Genomic DNA, 6,944 nt, shown 5'->3' on the forward strand with positions numbered 1-6,944 from the left:
GGAGTCCCTACTCACCCAGAAGTGCAAATCACCCCTAAGACTAACGTACATCAAATTAATTTGGATTTTTGATGAGTCTCATATTATTTAATCTTTTGAGGCTTAAAACACACTCACTTAATGCCTGACAATTTTCTTTCAGCAGGACTGGTCACTTACCAAATGCTCTTGGTGGCAGAAGCTATCTGAACTACATGACAGCAAGAGGTGGGGAAAGAAAACGGAGCAATTCCAGATAAAAACCTGGCAGAATGAATATTTCTAATGTTTGTGAATTCACTAGTCATCTTCAGAGATACTCTGCAGATGGGAATGAAGGCTGCTCTTTCAGAAGAAGAGATAAAGGAAACAGCTGATGAGCTGTGCCACAGGCTGTGCCAAAAGCACCCTGAGCAGCAGCCCAAACATGAGCAGCACCCCAAATGTGAGCAGCACCCCAAACACTAAGGGCCGTGTCCTGCTGAAGCGTCACTTTTGGGGGGCTGTAATACAGGACTGGCTGCAGCCAGGGAGGGAAACTGCATCTGAACCCCTAAGGACAGACGAAGGTAGAAGCACGACCTATTTTCTCAGTAAATGACTCTTAGCAATGAAGTTTAGCAGAGGAGGCCACATCTGCAGCTTCTGGCAGCAGTCTTTTGAAGGAAGAGTGGGAACCCTCTTTCAAAGAGCACGACATTTGTGATGTTTCTGGGCTTTCAGTCACAGGTGAACACAGGTACACCACTGCCGGCCTCCCCAAGGCATTCGAGGCATCCTAAAGTTGTCTTCAGTGTTTCCTGCTGGCTTGATTTAGTGCTCCATGCTCAGTACAGCCTTTTTCATCCATTCTGTTGTGGGTTGCTGAGTTTTCTTCTTGCAAACAGCAAGAGTCTTGCACCTCTCTGCACTTGAAGTCTCCTGCTAGAGAGTTACACTAGCATCACAGCCTTGGGGAAGAGGACTGGATCTAAACAAACATCCAAAAATTCATTTTTCCATCAATTCAGAACTCACTACATATTGCTGATACAGTGACAGTTTTCTGTCTGTGTTAACTGCTGTAATTTGTTGTTCCTCAGGGCAATAAGACTTTAGAACTGTCTGTCTAGGCATTAATTGCCTTGGATCATTTCAAAAGTCAGAGCACCCTCCTAACAGAATTTCTAGGGGAAACAAAACTAAAGTTGCTATATAACAGAATAACTAAAGCTGCTATGTTTTAGACAATTCAAATTAAAATTTCCCTAAGAAATAATTGCTTCAGCTTTTAATAATAGTTTCAGAGTTAGAAACTTTTTCTGTTTAATCAACCTGCTTAAAATTCTTGCCTCCATCAGGAAAGAATCTCAATCAGAGGGACACAAACATTCATTAAGCCTTGTATAATAAACCTGCTCTGCAGCTGAAGTGCTATTAATATCATTTTACAGAAAGAGGAAATGGAAGAATAGTGAGATGGGAGTAACTTGCTTAGGGTCACAAAAAGGTCCATGAAACCATGGAAGAGCAGTAAACCCTGAATAAGAGACCTCTACTATAACCCAGAGCCAGCATGTCCTCTCTTACTGTGCTCTTGAACATTGCCTTGTGTTTACCATTCATTACTTTTTCTTTAAAGCAATAGAGTTTATAAGATCTAAACATTTAACACAAGTGCTTTCAAGTTTCACTACACAACACAAAAGCAGTTCTTTTTATACTCACTTATTTTCCTAATTAATAAGCACTACTAAGGAGGTGTCCAGTTCCTCCCCGTTGGCCATGATCTTTCTCTTCCCTATTGAAGACAACTCTGAGGAACCCAACAGCAGCTTTTCCCGTCCTGGCAAATATGTGCCAAGGTAAGTGTGCAATGAATCCTCATCAGGCAAATCCAGACAAAACTTGAGCCACAGGACCAAGGCTTTGTCAATACAAGTCACCTTAGCTGCTAGTAGGCTACTTCTAAGCTCTGTGGGCTGGGTCAAGGCCACTTTCTTTTTTTGTATTTGGGCCATTTCCACTAGTGTCTCTCAAGAAGTTCAAGTGGGGTCAAGCAAGCAGGCTGCTGAGCCAACACGACAGGACATGATGTTTACCAAAAAAGCTGTTTTTCACCCTTACCTATAGTGATGGGTTTGAGTCTAATGGCTGCACCCCCTGGCCCTTGGGTAGAGAGGTTGACTTAATGAAAGAAATCTACAGAAAACACAGGTCTGCTAGTATGTGACTTCTGATTGTCCCACTTGCTGCTGGGAATATGCTGTGCAGTAATAACAGTGGCTTTGTGAGGGATGGGCTATTTATTCATACAGAATGCAGTTAGTAGATAATGAAAGATGATGTAGTGCACAAATACTAAGGTACAGATGACTAGTATTAGACTAGAGTGGGTTCTATATAGGATGACATGAATTGTGAGCAATTTCCCATCAAAAAAGGGAATGGGAATGGCATTCTTTAGCTGTTGTATTCTGTAAATAAAATAGTACGTGCTTTCTTTTGCCTGCTGGGGGATATGGGGTAGGATGGGTTTTCTTTACTTTTGCTGTTTGTAGGAACCTTTTCTGTGTCTACCCAGCTGTGGGCAGACAGGTGGCAGATGTTTCAGCTGATCTGACTGGAGGAATTGCTGAAAGATGGACCTTGAAAGGTCCAGAAAGAAACATAGAGAAAGAGAAGACTGGTGTGGTTTTGGAGAAAGCAGTGTTTATCAGAGAAATTAATCTGAAGGAACAGCGTGTAATAAGCTGCTCAGTCCTTAATTCCAGACAAGATGATAGTAAAGTTCTAGACATTTTTAGCGTAAATATCTCAATTTAACAGGGTTCAGAGCACAAGGCACCCAACAAATTCATAGTGCTGATTCTAGTACCACACCAGTGTCATCCTATAGATTTCCGTATTTTCCATGTAAGACTTGTGGTCGGTTTGATTGCTCACGTGCCAAGGTCAGCTTGGCAGTCAGTCCAGTGCTCCTCCACTTGGTAAATGACTTGCTGCTTCCAGGAGAAAGACAGGCTGATCCCGTGACGTGATGCCTGAGAAAAACAAGGAGTAACTACATCGTTACATAGCATAGTAACCAGAAAATTGGCTCCATGGAATCCTTCTGATGTTCTAAATTAGTTTTAGAAATGACGAACTCTTTTGAGGATTTGAAAAATATTCTCAGTGTCTCAGTGATTGAAGATCAGCCTTTTGGGTAATTCATCATGAAAACTTGCTTTCTGCATCTTTAATAATTATTTATTTGTCCATTGGCAAGTGATGTTTAATCCACAGACAAGATTAGAATTCAAAAAGACCGTGATATGCTGAACAGATTATCTAAACCAAAACAAGATATGGTTTGGTACGGACAAATACAGGTTGTACACATATGTGCCAGTGATCTACTGCATAAATGTAGGATGGGAAGCGTCTGGTTAGGTAGCTGTTTTGCAGGGAAAGCTAGTTTTATTTTTGGAAAATGTGCTTCAAAATAGGTGTTGCTGAAGTGGAAAGTCTGGAGTTGAGCACCAGGAGTCATCATGTAGCTTCTAATATGCAATATGTGAAGAAATATTGGCATATCTCTAAAATCCTACATCCTCTGAGGGTCAAAATACCTTTTTTTTTTTTTTTTTTTTTTTGTGGTAACATTGCATATTTGTATATGCCTAAGTTGTGATTATATGAGCTTTGGCAAGTACACCTATTTTAATTTCAAAAAGTTCAACTATATAAGGTCAGACCTCCTAAATAAAAGCACACTATAATAATTTGCTCTGCTGACCCGCCTCTATTTGAATACAATTGAAATAGTGATAGGTGTTTTTAAAATATCTGCAATTACTGAGTGGTCAAAGTCCCTCTGCATTGTAGTAACTTGGAGACTAACGTGAAATAGCCCAGGGTTTATATGGATGTGGCTGCAGTATTGCACCCAAAACATAGTCCAGATTGAATTCCCTTTACTCCTTTGGGGAGCTGGAATGTAAGTGCCTGAAGTAGGTTAGTAAAGAAGATGAACAGTTCAACTTGTGCCATCTGTTCCCCCAAAACATACACGGTGCCCTGCAGAAGAAAGGGAACAAGTTGTATTAAAAAAACAAACCAAAGCAAACCAGAGGGGCTTGAGAAAAAGAGTAGTGAAAAACATTGAGATGCTTAACTTCACCTCACAATAAAGCAAGCTTTCAGCTGGGCCCCTCACAGCAGTACTATTAATAGGTCAGGCAACTCGTACACCCCAATATAGTTCAGACACCCCGGCACAGCAGCCACGGGTCGCTGCAGCGCTCGCCTCCTCTTCTCGCGCTTCCCGGTTGTGTAGGTTAGCTGTTCCTGCAGAAGGAAATGGAAACTAAAAGGACTTTTAGTTGACTTAATTAATGCCTGTAACACTAGCCAATTGACATCAGCACCTTGTCTGTCACTCACTGTAGGAGGGGGAGATGTGTTAAAAATAACAGCCTATTTCCGCTTCTCCAGCACCAGCTCTGCTGCAAACCAGCAGAAAAAGCCAAGGCCAAGTCAGTTAGTGACATCTTAAGGCTATGAACAGAACTGGCTGAGTAGTTTATTGGATGCATTTTGTATTATACAAATTATATTTCTGTTCCTCAATAGAGTACTTAAGTTGGAAACAGCTGGACGTCACTTGCTGAACATGCTGGCTACCCAGGGACAGCTGTTGAAACATGCAGCTTACAACTTATTTTAAAATAACTTTTCAAAATGTACATTTTTATTTAACCGTCTTTCTACTTTTAAAACTAAAACCAAGTGCCTCTAAACTAAGCAAGTATGGATGAAGGAAAGGTCTCTGACACATCCCTCACCTTTACCGGGAATATCTCAAAGCCCAGCTTCAGCCTCATGGGTTTAATTTCACTGGGTATCAATGCAGAGAGATAAGCTCTTCCAGAGGGTGAGTCAAAGCTGACACTGTTCTGACACAGCCCCAGAGAAAACAGTTTCCGTCCACTGATAGGGAGCAGGCAGGGTGTGATTAGCCTCATTAGGCGATGGCCAGCCTTTGTGACTATTCCTACCAGTCTAGATTGCGAAGTTATAAACGGAGCTTTAAAACAGAAATGTTCTGAAACAATTATTTCTTTTACCTTCTATTTGTAAGCCACTAAGAGAGTAGTAAGTGCTTTACAAATAGAACAAGGCCAGTTTTGTCACCCTCATGCAATAACTCTGCAAACTTCCCATCTGCACGAGGACTCACCGATATCAGCCACGACTAATATTTGGCAGGACGTTCCATCCCGAAGCCACCCCAGCTCAGGGTTTGGGAAGAGGCGAGAGGCTCATCCAGGTAGCTCCAAACATCCCGGCTGTCTCCTGCTCTCTCTTGGATGCTGCTGTTTCCAGAGCAGAAAACTTGCCCCCATCAGTCCTGATGAGTAAGGAAGAGCTGGGACTAGAGGATGCACCTAAAGACACAATTTCAAGGGTGGTGGGAGGCAGTATGTACAGAGAGAAGGAAGGTGAACGTTTTCCAGCCATGGCCAGTTGGTGAATCTTGCTCGCTGCTCCTGCAGGCATCACCCAGCTTGGCCTTCAGCTGAGGATGGTATGAAAAGAAAACAAAGTACTGAGTACTGCGCAATTATCAATATAAAGCCACTGATCTAATTCCTGCGGGAATAGTTATGACTGCAAAGAAGAGGAGGTCTTCAAAAGTCACTGTTTATATATAATATATAACATAGCAAAACAAGCAGACAAACCCTTTCAAGGATTCCAGTGTTAAATTACTTCCTCCAGTCTCCAAGTACCATCATTTATGTGCGATACAGGCAAGAGGATGGAAAGAGCGAGCTGTCCTGGGGGATGTTTCATTTCACAGCCTGTGAATTCACACATGAGCAGAACAAGCGGCTTAAAAAAGAGGTTCTCTTACTGGACAAAATAGGCTCAACACCTGCTGAGGGCAGCTTCCCTTGCACCAAGAGCAATGAAACTTTATCCACTGTTTTATATACAGTACTGTCATAAAACCATCCTTTTAAAAGCTTGACTGATATTTCTTTGCAAGCAACTGTGATACTGCTTGCTCTATATGCTGCTTATTTAAGAAGTTTAGGTGTACATGCTGAGTGGCTGCTTCCTGGCTACAGTCTCACATTAAAAAATATATGCTGCTTGTGAGTGGCTCATCCATGGAAAATTGAGGTTTAATACCTCTCAGTGAGATACAGCTCTACCTCCTGTAGTAGAGACATTGTTTTGGGAGCAAGAGTTCATAGGCTCTAACATCACTGACATCTAGCTACACAGTTAGGAGGGCATGTTCTATCCCAATGAGTACAGAAGAATATCAGTATCAGTACAATATCAGTAAACTTGTTCCTTAACCTTTACTAGAGGTTTCATTCATTATACGATTGAAAAACTTTCTCGAGAACCTTGTGCACCAGGCAGGCTGGTGACTTGGTGCAGCGATCTGAGCTTCTCCGCTGGCATCACTGATGGAGACCCCTGAGAGGCGAGTGTAGAATGCAGCAGCATTTTTGCAGTTGACATATGAAGTCTCTTATTTAAAGAACTGAGATGGTTACTCTTATCAATATACCAAACAAACGATGTATCTGATCCCTTTAAGCCATGCCTAGGTTTTGTCAATCAAGCTTGTTGGGACCTCTGGCACACAAATGACAAATCACAGTGTTAGTAGAACTATTGACACACATTTTTAATACATAACTACTGTTGTTATATATAATCAGAGCTGATAGAGTTCAGCATAAAAGGGTATTTTAAAGTGCCAATAAAACCACTTAGCTTTTACAACACACTGCGTTTACTCCATTCCCCCCCTTCCTCCAAAAAAGCTTTTCTTTTGAACTGAGCAATTTATATATTGGGTCAGTGTTATAAAGTAGGTATTTATAGCAGATTTCAATGGAGTGGAAGCTGGAATAAAGGCAACTTGCTTTTAAATGCAGCACGGAGGCAACTTTGCATTGATAAGATTATCAACTCTT

Source organism: Nesoenas mayeri, assembly GCF_963082525.1.
Source record: "Nesoenas mayeri genome assembly, chromosome: 16".
NCBI lineage: Eukaryota > Metazoa > Chordata > Aves > Columbiformes > Columbidae > Nesoenas > Nesoenas mayeri.